Genomic DNA, 13,415 nt, shown 5'->3' with positions numbered 1-13,415 from the left:
AGTAATAATAATAACAATAATAATAATAATAATAATAATAATAATAATAATAATAATAATAATAATAATAATAATAATAATAATAATAATAATAATAATAAACTCTTGGTCACTGTACCTCGCCAACAATTATAATCACAAACATAATCATGCAAGCCCACTAGATCACATATAAACAATTTAAAGTAACCTACATGCACACTGCAATCAATATAATTACAAATAAAAGATTATTGTGGAGGTGTGGGGGGGGGGGGGGGGGGGAGAAGGACTCGATTCTATACGAATCCAATCTTGTTTTTCGTTTGTGTATACTACGAAACTACACCATAACCTTGTTAAAGTTGACGCCAATCATAGTTACCAGAGAGTTTTGTATTTTTACTTGTTTTTGTTTAAAAGTTTAATGGTTAGGTAGGTGTCGAGGAGTGGGAATATTAGAATTAAATCTAACCTATAAAATTTTAATAGAGTTTGCTCCGAAAAAAAATGGATCAAAATCTAATTGATAATTATCGCTGATAATTAAATCGTGATAATAATGCGTAAATAGTTAAACCTACATTTGACCTGTTTGCTAACCACGCGTGACCATAGAAAGGCTAAGTCGGGCTGTGATGTTACCACCAATGATATTATTATCTACACATGATAGACATGCGTATTTGAAAATTTAAAAATTCGTAATTTTTAGAAGATGAAAATTATAGTTACTATAATTAACTTTAGTAATCATTAATTTACCATCAGGAGGTAACACTTCAAATCCTTAAAATAGTGTAGACTCAACTTTCATTTTCAAAAAGTTTTAATGTCTTGCATGACTTGAGATGCTCATGAATTCTGAAATTGGAGGCAAAATATCGTAATTCAACGAATTTTCGAAACAATAGGCAGGTTTGACATAATGGCCTGATTGAATGAGGGACGGTCGCTCATCGTGTGATTCGCGAGTTATTCTACAGTAGGCTACAGCCTCCAACAATCACGAGGACACGGTTACAAACTCAGATTTAATACATACTAGAAATTTATGTTTGCGGATGGTTTTATCGGAGATCTCGGGTTTTAGTAAGCAGACGCTTCGAAAATGGCAATAAATTTTGCAACTTTATCTTTAGATTTCTATCAACCTCACTTTTTCCATACACCAAGATTTTTGTTGTATTGTTCAAATTCAAACATTATTTTTAACAAATTAACATTGTCGACATTCAGCCGCAGTGCATGGTGATGGAAATAGGCAATTTTAAACATTGGTTTGTTTCTTTGTCTTTTTAGTTCATGGTCAAAGCACTGCTTTATGAAATTAAGAAATTAAGGAGCAGGCACCAGTGTAAGATAAAGAACTGAACGAATTTAATACATACTAGAAATTTATGTTTGCGGATGGTTTTATCAGAGATCTCGGGTTTTAGTAAGCAGACGCTTCGAAAATGGCAATAAATTTTGCAACTTTATCTTTAGATTTCTATCAACCTCACTTTTTCCATACACCAAGATTTTTGTTGTATTGTTCAAATTCAAACATTATTTTTAACAAATTAACATTGTCGACATTCAGCCGCAGTGCATGGTGATGGAAATAGGCAATTTTAAACATTGGTTTGTTTCTTTGTCTTTTTAGTTCATGGTCAAAGCACTGCTTTATGAAATTAAGAACTTAAGGAGCAGGCACCAGTGTAAGATAAAGAACTGAACGAATGTGGATTAAAGGTGCCAAAGCAATAAAGAAAAATACAAGAAAAAAAAAAACATCTCCAAAAAATTGTCGACTTCGACTGGTGATCGAAACTCAGACCTGATTACAAGTCAGACCTGCTACCATTACACGTGCTTTGTCTGCCACCTTTCATACACACGCGTTCAGTTCTTTATCTCACTGTCTTATGGCTACTCGATTAATTATTCGTTTGAAGATGCAAACACAGAGATGGAAATCGTCGGCCCGTTCCAGGCTTGATGTCAGACCGAAAGCCTCCTTGGCAAGGAGGGGGAGGGAGATTCATAGTTCAAACGAAATCTCATTTCTCCATTCAAAAATTAAAATAATAGACTAATAAACTGACAGTTGTTAAACATTATATAATTTATGTACGACAAGCAATCCCAAAAATAGCACTCAGATGGACACCGCAGGGTAATCGCAATAGAGGAATACCACTGGAGACTTGGAGAAGATCGGTGGAAAGAGAGATGACGTTCTTCGGTTGGACCTGGGGTGAGGTTCGAAAGCTGGCGGAAGACAGAAGTCACTGGCGATCCTTACTGTCGACCGTATGTATTTATGAAACACCACAGAGGAGTAAGTAAGTAAGTAAGTAAATAAGTAATTAAGCGAGTTAGTAAGTAAAACAATAAAGTTTGTCTGCTACGAGAGGACCTCCTCCTCCTCCTCCTCCTCCTCCTCCTCCTCCTCCTCCTCATCATCATCATCATCATCATCATCCTCCTCCTCCTCCTCCTCATCATCATCATCATCATCATCATCATCATTCATCACCTTCTTATTCTGCTTCTCATATAAACTGAAAGACTCAGCCAAAATAAGCATAATTGCCGATGTTCTACATTCCCAGGACTCGCCTTTAACATAACACCTTCAAACCCTCCTCCCTTTCCATTTTAGAATATCGATCAATTACGATGGTATTAACCTTGTCAAAATTGTCGAAAAAAAAAGTTTCAGACCTGAGACTTTTTCATTACATTGTTTTAAAAGAAATAAGATTAACGTAAACAAACAATATACTAACAGCAATGACTTAAAGGGGGTGGTAGTCAACAGGTTATGGCCCTATCTGAGGGAGAGAAAAAACCCGATGGTGATGATGATGATGATGATGACGACGACGATGATGATGATGATGATGATGATGATGATGATGATGATAAAGAAGAAGAAGAAGAAGAAGAAGAAGAAGAAGAAGAAGAAGAAGAAGAAGAAGAAGAAGAAGAAGAAGAAGAAGAAAGGAGGATGATGATGGTCATGATGATGAGGATGAGGCTGATGATGATTATGATGATGATGATTATGATGATGATGAGGGGAGGAGGAGGAGGAGGGGGAGGAGGAGGAGGAGAAGAAAAAAAATGTGATGATGGTGATGATGATGATGATGATGATGATGATGATGATGATGATGATGATGACGTAGACATTTCATATGAACCCCCCCCCCCCGCTGTACTAGTAATGATATAATAATACTATAATAGTAGTCCTCAAGAGCCAAAATAATCCTGGAGCCGAAGTTTAACACGATTGATGTGGTGAAACGGAAAGTGGAAATTACTCATTACCCTTTTGGTGGGAAGATAGTCTATCGCAAAATACATTCTGTCAACTTTTACAGACCCAGAAACATAGTGTCGGCGACGATGATGATGATGATGATGATGATGATGATGATGATGATGATAAAGAAGAAGAAGAAGAAGAAGAAGAAGAAGAAGAAGAAGAAGAAGAAGAAGAAGAAGAAGAAGAAGAAGAAGGAAGAAGGAGGATGATGATGGTCATGATGATGAGGATGAGGCTGATGATGATTATGATGATGATGATTATGATGATGATGAGGGGAGGAGGAGGAGGAGGGGGAGGAGGAGGAGGAGAAGAAAAAAAATGTGATGATGGTGATGATGATGATGATGATGATGATGATGATGATGATGACGTAGACATTTCATATGAACCCCCCCCCCCCGCTGTACTAGTAATGAATAAATAATACTATAATAGTAGTCCTCAAGAGCCAAAATAATCCTGGAGCCGAAGTTTAACACGATTGATGTGGTGAAACGGAAAGTGGAAATTACTCATTACCCTTTTGGTGGGAAGATAGTCTATCGCAAAATACATTCTGTCAACTTTTACAGACCCAGAAACATAGTGTCGGCTCGTAAATGGGGAGGGGGGGGGGGGGGATCTGATAGTATATATTTACCTCTCTCTCTCTCTCTCCCTCTCTTTCTCTCTCTCTCTCTGTTTCTTTCTCTCTCTCTCTCTCTCTCTCTCTCTCTCTCTCTCTATCTCTGTATGTTTATGTGTGTGCGTGTATGTGTGTATGTGCATGTGTGCGCGCGTGCGTATGTGTGAAATTTTGATGGTTATCACTATGTTGAGCGTTTATTATACCTTTTTCATACATTGTTGTCTCTGTGTATTTATGTATAAACTTGATAACTAAAAGTAATATATTCTCAAACCAAAATTAATGCAAAATAATGTATATTACATCTAGTTTAACCATTTGACTGTCGTACTCTGGAAAGACACGTATTTAAAAAAAAAATTGTTTAAAGAATTCATTCTTCAAATATCGATTGATTTAATTGACCCTCATCTTGCAGAGACCCAATCAGTGCTGGGTGGATAGGCAAAATTGTGTGCAAAATGCCTCTTCCGAGGAACTACCTTAGAGGTATCTAATTACAATTGCTAGCTCGAACCTACGGACCTAATCTAGGTTTCTTTCGAGTCCAGAACCATTCAGCTACACCACATTGGATACATGATAGTAGCGAAGTGTTGGTATGTTGGAGTCAATCGTAGTCCTATGTAATAAATTTAATTTTGTTCTCTTTTTTTCTGTAAAAAAATACCCAAATTAAATCTGGCTTATGATTTGTGTAATAATATCAAATAGACAGATATCAGACTTCTACTACCATTATGATAGACTTAGACTGCAAAAGAGTCTCGGATTGAATGTTTCTTGAATGTGGAATATCCTGTTTCACGGTTTTGACGTTGGGGTTTAAATACCGGGTGTGTGTGGCTCTTAATAGATATTGTTTTTTTTTTAAGATTGATTGTTTGGTCTTTTATCGCTGTAAGGGAGTGTATTTTTCGTATGACGTCATGATATGGTTCAATCTTTGGAGACGTACTTACTTTTTTTTCCCCTGGTCACACCCTTACCGTTACGCTTCACAGAACTATAGATTGCCACACCCACGCAACGCCGCTGATTACTATTACTATCATTTTCGTTTCATTTCTAATTGTTGTTTTTAACCAACATCTCGTTGATTATCAAAGACCCGTAATCCTAGTTTCTGTTTCTTTGAAGACGAATACGAACAGCTTTGTAGTGTAAATTAAACGACAAAGTTAAAAAGACTTTTTAGACACGTCTGCGATACTCTGAAAAATAGTTTGGATCAGAAAATACAACGAAAGGAAACAGACCAAGGATTAATTAAGTCTAAGGTAAGTTGTTCGCAATGTATAATGAAGTCACAGTTCCGTGTTGTGAGCTGAACTGAACTGAATGTGAGCAGTGAAAAGTCAGTCGGCAGGCATTAGGTGTCGCTCTGTTAGACCTTATTATTAAGGCCCAATAATAATAATAATAATAATAATAATAATAATAATAATAATAATAATAATAATAATAATAATAATATTAATATAAGGAGGAAAGAATAGACTCGCACAAAAAATTCTGGTAAAACTTCCAGGGCAGACGACTAAACCATTCGGCCATGACATCCACTTCGAAGTCGACGAATAATAATCATAATTATTATTATTTTTATTATTATGATAATCATTAGGTTTTAGTTTTTGAATGTCTTGCTTTCAGATCAAATTTTGTTTAATGAAAGGCTGTATTGAACGTTGGAACGCATTGCCAGCAAATGTCGGTGAAGCGCCGAGTGTCAATGCTTTCAAGAATAGATTAGATGCTGTGATTCACATTGTGATGGAAAGTTATGTGCATAGAAGTGCCTCCCACCCAAAATAGCTATGATCAAAAGATCAGTAGAGAAAGTGTAGTGTAGGCTAGCCTCTGATCACAAGATCAGGTAGGGAAATGCATTAGATCAGTTGTGAACAAGACATTCAGTGACTGGGAAAGACTCAGCGACAGGCCAGTGAATTTAATGTTGGTTAATTTTATGTTTTTATAGATATTTTATTAACTTTCCTTATTTCTATGTGCATTTTGAAACATTCCATATTCTGGAATGTGGATAATTGTTTAAAACAGCGGAGTTTCAAATATGTGTCTGGGGATAACAAATTTTCATTATCCCCAGACAGGTGTCTGTATTCTTTCAAAACATCATCACAACGTTACTGTTAGTGAGCCAAGAAATTTTGTTGCATGAATGATAGATCATAGGCTTGCATCACAATTCGTCTTTTAAAAAATTGTTTTGATTTTGACACTTGAGACTTGACACCAGGTTCATGTGTTTGTAGTTGTATTTATAGATAATTTGTATCCATAGTGGAGTTGTATTGATGTCAGTTTCAGAACAGTTCTTCTTGTGCATTGACCCTCGAGTCAGAAATATGTCTTTTTTATTTTTGTCCAAGTTAGACAGACGTACAGTGGTCTCTGTTTATAGGCAGTCCTCACTAATCAAGCAGAGTGTGTTTATATCCGGACTGTGCTTATGAGCGGATTCAGATTTTTTTGCTTTGTTAAATGCTCATATTACTATTACAGTGAAAATAAAAGACCCTTTTTCCTTTGAGTTTCCAGATGTATACATAACATTATGCACTGGGTTGTAGGTTGTATACTAACAAACTCTTTTTCTTCTGCCACAATATGCAACAGCATTATGCCATAGGTGTGGGACAAAGGGTAGAGAAGCTTGAGATTGTTGCTTGCGTAAACTTTGGATGCACCTGTTTATGTTATCCTCCATTTCTGTGAACTATTTCCTACTCACTGAAGATAACCATATAATGAAAACTGTCACACTTTAACATCTGAGGTTGTTGGTACGGAGTGCATATATGGGTAAAATATAATATTTAAAAAAAGATAAAATTGGCGCATTTGTGAAATCAAGGAAGTCAGAGACAAAGAGTACATGTGCTAACCTTGTCTTCATACCTCACATCATAAGCACTCTTAACACTACTGTAAATAAATTAGTGTCATCAAAATGATTGTCTTGATCGATGATTAATTATAACCTTATCTGGTGACAGTTTGAGCCTTCCCTTCCTTTACCCTGCTCCCAACATTGTGTCAACATCCTCACAAATGCACAACATGCCTGTCCCTATTTCTGCCTCCCTTTCCCCCGATGGTAGCATTTGATTGAGCTACAGACTACAGAGCCTGTTTTTTTGTTGTCACTAAAGATTTTATGTTTGTCATGCATTGTCCTTTTCATCATGAGGGGTCAATTGTTTTGTGTAAGTGAAATGAAGTACAGATGGAACAGTTAGGTGTGAATCATACATCACTTCCAGATCATTTTGATGGTTTCTGTTAACCCTGTTTGTCAATCATTTGTATTAAAAGAAAATCATGATCTATTTCTATTTAGTTATTTACAGTGCAACCCCTGGATAACGACATCACCTGGGACCGGAAAGTTATGGCATTATCCAGAGGTGTCGTTATTCCCGGGTTTTTCAGATGGCAGAAAAAGGGGATGTGGTGAAACCCGTGAATAAATAACAGTGCGATGCGTGGACCAGCGCCTGAGAAACGACACTTCCCTACAATGTTAGAATGTGTATTTCACCTGTTTACAAAGGGTATACCAGTTATTTAACAAAAATAAAAATGAATCAAGAAAATCAAGTGCCAATATGATAATACTGCGCAAGAACAGAGATGCTTACATCTAGTTTTGATTTTAATTAAAATTCATATCGATACTGCTGATGTGTTTTGAATATCGAAATTTTTATTTAAGTGCACACCAAAATTTACAAGCCTTTGAATTGGCAGATCCAACATCTTGCGATATTAAAAAAAAAATAGATATTAACTAAAATGATGTCAAAAACAACAGATTTTTCAAATGAAAATGATAAAGTGAAAGAGATTGTTATTATTTTCCCTGCTATTCCAACATATTATAAGACCATAAATATCCATAAGTGTCCCCATTGGTTACGGCATTGCCTGATATCAGTTAACCTCCACTGACCTCAGACAGGTAGCTAATAGGGAAGGTTAATGGACCCTTGAGAATACTTCTACTGATCAACTTCTTTTGTTGTGGTCCCATATGACTACCATTGATTCCACGCAGTGTAGGAAACCTGTGTCCTAATTGGTTGGTAACAATATGATCTCATTGAGAGGGAAAAATTGTTTTTCATTGATTAAGAGTATGAGATGACGATGGTTGGGTATCAAGCAACTGCCGATTATTGTTAAAACAATGTTGCTAAACATGGGTTTTACTAAAAATGTTTTATCGCTTTTTTGAGGTTTTATTACAAATAACATATAGCAAAAAAAATCAGGACCAGAGGTCAATGTCACTATCCAGAGGTTGTCGTTATTCAGGGGTGTCATTATCCAGAGGTTGCACTGTATTTATTTTCTTTTATTTTCTTAATTTTAAAGTAATGGAGTTTGAAAATTGAGCCTGCTTATAAGCGAAGTCCTTATCGGTGAGTGTGCTTATACCTATAAAAGGGTAAATGTAGATGGTAAAAATTCTGATTCGCACCCCAAGCATGCTTATAGCCAGAGTGCTTATAAAGGGAGACCATTGTATTCCATAGTTTGGTGTTCATAGTTCAGTGATTACAGCCTAGTAACCCACCTCTCGAGTGACAACATTATCATGTTATTAGCCAGAGTTGGTTATACTTGTGAAGTCACCAAAGGTAGGAGGTAGAATTGAAGCGAAAGAAAAAAGAGAAGTTTGTCTATTAACTTTTCTGATTCTAAGTTCACAGCTGTGTAGAAATCAAACTGTATATTATTTTGGTTTGTTTACTTTTCTTTTTAAAATTTTCTTCTTCTTGTGCGGCTATGTGGTCTTTGTGCTATGACACTCGCTTTCGGATCGGAAGGTCCTGGGAGAGCCTTGCTCTGCACATAGTTGAGTCCTTGGAAAAGGCTCTTTACTCACATTCTCTCACTGTACTCAGGTGTAAAATTAGTTAGGGACCCTTTGTAAAGTGCTTTGAGCACGTTTAGTGGATATTGCACTATATAAAAGCTCAAGATTTTAAAGATTTTTTTTTGGTTTCCTATCGTGACAGAGAGGAAATGGATTAATTAAGCTAAACCCTCCTTTTCAATCCAAGTAACAGTCATTAACCTACCTTGATCACCTTATAGCCTATCAACACCACCTTGATAATTAAATGTCTTATTTTGCAGAGATAATTATATTATTATTAATGATTTAATCTAATGTAATGCACTGGGAACAGAAACACAATCTCATTGACGATTAATCTCCAAGATGCAAGACAGTCCTCTCAGGTGAACAAAGATGTGAAACGGTCTATTGCAATGCGCTCTGTACAAATTTGTTGATTATGATTGGAAGAATATTAAGACTTGATATGCATGTCAATGGATCTCGTTTCTTGATCATAGACCTCTAAAGCAAGAAAGTTTTATTTAACTTAATGATGTTTGTCTACTAGGCAATCAATGACAAGAGCAGTTTATTAAGCGAAAGAGAATGATAGAGGGGTCTTTGGTTTTTAGGCAGTGACCAATATATCTCTCTCTAATAGACGTTTAAGGTTACACATAGTTTTGTGTGTATATACATTATATCCGGTTGGTGGCTGTTGTGAGTATTTTACCTAAACGCATAGCATCAATATCCTCACTCTGCTTAATGACCAGGCAAATATGAAAAATGGGTTATTAGGCCGTGGCACCCATATTTTAATAATTATGTTTTTTTGGTTCCTTCTATATACACGGTCATTACGTATTTGTTTTGTGCTCATTCTATTTATACGGCCAATGGGTATTGTTTTTTTTTGTTTGTTTGTTCATTCTATCTACACGGCCAATGGGTATTTGTGATGTCTTCATTCTATCTACACGGCCAATAGGTATTTGTTTTGTGTTCATTCTATTTACACGGCCAATAGGTATTTGCTTTGTGTTCATTCTATTTACACGGCCAATAGGTATTTGTTTTGTGATCATTCTATCTACACGGCCAATGGGTATTTGTGATGTCTTCATTCTATCTACACGGCCAATAGGTATTTGTTTTGTGTTCATTCTATTTAACGTCAATAGGTATTTGTTTTGTGGTCATTATATCCACACGGTTAATAGGTATTTGTTTTGTGATCATTCTATTTACACGAACAATATATATTTGTTTTGTGGTTATTCTATCTACACGGTCAATAGGTAATTGTTTTGTGTTCATTCTATCTTACGGCCAATGTGTATTTGTTTTGTGCTCGTTCTATTTATAGGGCCAATTGGCATTTGTTTTGTGTTCATTCTATCTACGACCAAAGGGTATTTGTTTTGTGTTCATTCTATTCTCTCTCTCTCTCTCCTCTTCTCTCTCTCTCTCTCTCTCTCTCTCTCTCTCTCCTCTCTCTCTCTCTCTCTCTCTCTCTCTCTCTCTCTCTCTCTCTTGTCCCCCCTCTGCTCCTTCTACCGGACCTGCCTTGTTGAAAATGTGAAGATTTATAATACAAATTGTAGTCGCTATAGTTAAATGTGAAAATAAACAATTTACACTCGCATGGATTAGATAACACTTCAAACTTCAAATTCCATAAAAGTATATAGACAAATTGACATAAAACTTTCATTTTCAATAAATTGTAATGTCTTAGAAATTCTCATGAACCTCTACGAATTTGTCGTAATAATTAGTAAATATAAATGAAAATACCCTTTCTTCATCCCGTAGGGAAACTTGTCTCTAGGGTCTATTCCAAGAGTAGACTGGAATAACCCAGCCGTCAGCCTCAGTGCAGCTCCGCAAATTGAGCTTAAGGCGAGGTGACTTACTCAAGGCCACACAACACAGCGGCGGGTGATCGAACTCGATACACCTTTCGGGTCCGAAGCAAAAAGAACCCCAAAAAACGGACCGCTGAGCCACCCTGCTCCGTAGGCAGGTCTGGGATTCTCTCCTGTTTTGTGTTTGGCAATCAGTATTTCTTAAAACATTCTGCAATCTAGCGTCGTCAGAAGGGGTCATATCATGATGTGTATTCCTATTGTAATGCAGTACACTCTAGATTTGTATCATCCATGTTTTTTTGGGTCAAGACATTTTTCATTCACAGTTTTTTAACTTTTCCCAGCCGACCTACACCCACCCACCCCCCACACCCCCCACCCACACTCTCTCTTTCTCTCCCCCCCCCCCCTTTCTCTCTCTCTCTCTATCTCTCTCTCTCTCTTCTCCCTCTCCCTCTCTCTTCTCTTCGCCCTCCCCCCCCCCCATCCCTCTCATTTTCCCCCTTCTAACATTCGTAACGTCTGAAAAGAATTTTTAAAAAGATCACATTGTTCTCAACGTCTATCCAAACTTCTTCTTATCCTGCTCAATCGCTATTGCATAAAACTTTGTCCCATCTGGGTTGCTGCACAATTTCAATTATATATCTTTATATATATTTAATATATTTTCTCTCTCTCTCTCTCTCTCTCTCTCTCTCTCTCTCTCTCTCTCTCTCTCTCTCTCTCATTCTTTCTCATTCTTTCTCTAAATCTCTCGCCCTCACACTCTCTCCCGCCTCTCTCATTTTCTTTCTTTCTCCCTTCTCTCCCTCTCATTCTTTCTCTCAATCTCTCCCCCTCACACTTTTTCCCACCTCTCTCATTCTCTCTCTCTCTCTCTCTCTCTCTCTCTCTCTCTCTCTCCCTCCATATCCTCTCTTTCTTCCTCTCTCATTTTCCCTCTTTCTTTTAATTCCTCCCCATTTCACATATTTGTTACATCAACATCTCGCACGGCAAAACGTGTCATATCCTGTACAATTGTTATATCAAGATCGTCGCGATTTACTTATTTTGTGAGATGTTGATATTATAATTACATTTCTCTGGCTCACATTGTACATTATTTTTCTATCGTTTTTCCTCCATGAAATATTCCCTTCTTTCTATTTCGTCCATTCCCCTCCTTCCTCCGCCTCCTCTTGTCTCGTGCTTTTCCTCCTCCTCTTCTACGCCTCATCATCATCATTATCACCATCATCATCATCATCATTATCATCATCTTCTTCTTCTTCTTCTTCTTCTTCTTTCTTCTTTCTTCTTCTTCTTCTTCTTCTTCTTCTTCGACTCCTCCTCCTCCTCCTCCTCCTCCTCCTTTTTTCTCTCAATCCCCCCTCTCTCCACACCCTCTCCATCATTTTCTGAAAATTTCATATTTTTTCATTATATTATTCTTTGTGTGGCTTTCTGTGAGGGTTAACCCTCCCCTTACCAACTATAGGAAAATCGTAACATTCGTTACGGTTCAACCAACGTTTTTCTCATTCAGATTTCTTTTGTAACATAAACAAAATTTGAAGAAATATTTTGGTTTAAGTTATTAGAACTTAATGCTGTGTTGTAGGGCTATCTAGTTTTATTTAACAAAATTATTTACAACATTCTGGGTACTTATTTCTTCAAAGTTAGAGTTTAAAAATCTTTTTTACACTGGATGGGTATGACGTTTCGGGGAAATCCGAAAAATAGTCAGCAAGGAGAGAATTAATATTTGTTATTCGTATCATACGGGGCTGTGTCCTTGCCCTCTATTTTGTTATCGTTTAATCGTTGTTATCTTTTAAATTCTCACATTGGTTTCGTTTAAAACAACGGTTCCCAGATCCCGAATGAGAGAAATGAAGTAAACACCTTATTTGTTTATTATTTTTATATGTGAAAGCCATGGCGGCTTTGTGGTCTTACACGATTCTTCATTGAGACCGGCTTGCCGCCGGTTCGAGCCCCTGTGGGCTGCGTTAAGTCTTTGGAAAAGACATTCTCGCACCATCCTGGGATGTAAAATGAGTACCTGGCCTGTAGTAGCATTGTATCCGTCGAAGAAAATTGTAACTGTACCTCACAAGCATCGTCATGTATAAGTCTACATGTTCAGTGTTGCTGTTGGCTTGTGGCTGTATGTTAAGCGTTTTGTGGACATTTAGTGGATATATATTGCGCTATATAAAAATGACAAGTTTAAAACAAACAACTCTCAGAGTAAACACGTTTTTGGAGAAAGCACATCACTGACGTGCAGTGACAAAACGCCTTAAAAAACAACTTAAGTCTGAAAAAATATAGAAGGAACGAGGTTGACGTCACTCAGCTCTTTATTATTGTCATTATACATACAGCCTGTTGGTTATTTAGTTATCACTAAATTCGGTCACTCAGTCAACGTTACACATGATATTATGATCCCAACTTGTTAAAATGTCTTAAGCCTAAGACTTTCACTGGACATTGGAAGAGGTCGAATTTTAAAAAAGAAGTCAGTGGGATCCCATGGTAGGCAGGAGGTCACTTGTTGTGTCTTCTATCCCCTATATCTGTTTTCCGAGTTTCTTTCTGTCTTTGGAATGGGATTGCTTGGTTTTGTCCTAACCCTTGCCGTAGTCCTTGGCTGGGAGGGAAACCGACAAATGAATATTGTTAGTTTTGGGGGATGATCTTTTTCTCCTTGTAAATCATCTCCTTGTTATGTGTTGA

General features: G+C 36.9%; 1 protein-coding gene across 2 annotated transcripts in view; it reads left to right on the top strand.

Moving 5' to 3' along the window:
* The first annotated feature begins 4,932 nt into the window (after positions 1 to 4,932).
* The window catches only part of LOC144970815 (UDP-glucose 6-dehydrogenase-like), a 63,331-nt gene continuing 54,848 nt past the window's right edge, over positions 4,933 to 13,415 (top strand). The window contains exon 1 of one of the 2 annotated variants that reach the window (XM_078910852.1): positions 4,933 to 5,212. The gene's annotated coding sequence lies outside the window, so the exon portion shown is untranslated. Of the gene's footprint in view, positions 5,213 to 5,613; positions 5,892 to 13,415 lie in introns of those variants that run through there. The other variant, XM_078910853.1, reaches the window with a different exon arrangement.

This window comes from Berghia stephanieae, chromosome 4 (genome assembly GCF_034508935.2).
Source record: "Berghia stephanieae isolate SIO BIC M18660-M18661 chromosome 4, UCSD_Bste_1.3, whole genome shotgun sequence".
Lineage (NCBI taxonomy): Eukaryota > Metazoa > Mollusca > Gastropoda > Nudibranchia > Aeolidiidae > Berghia > Berghia stephanieae.
This window is presented reverse-complemented; position numbering and strand designations above follow the sequence as displayed.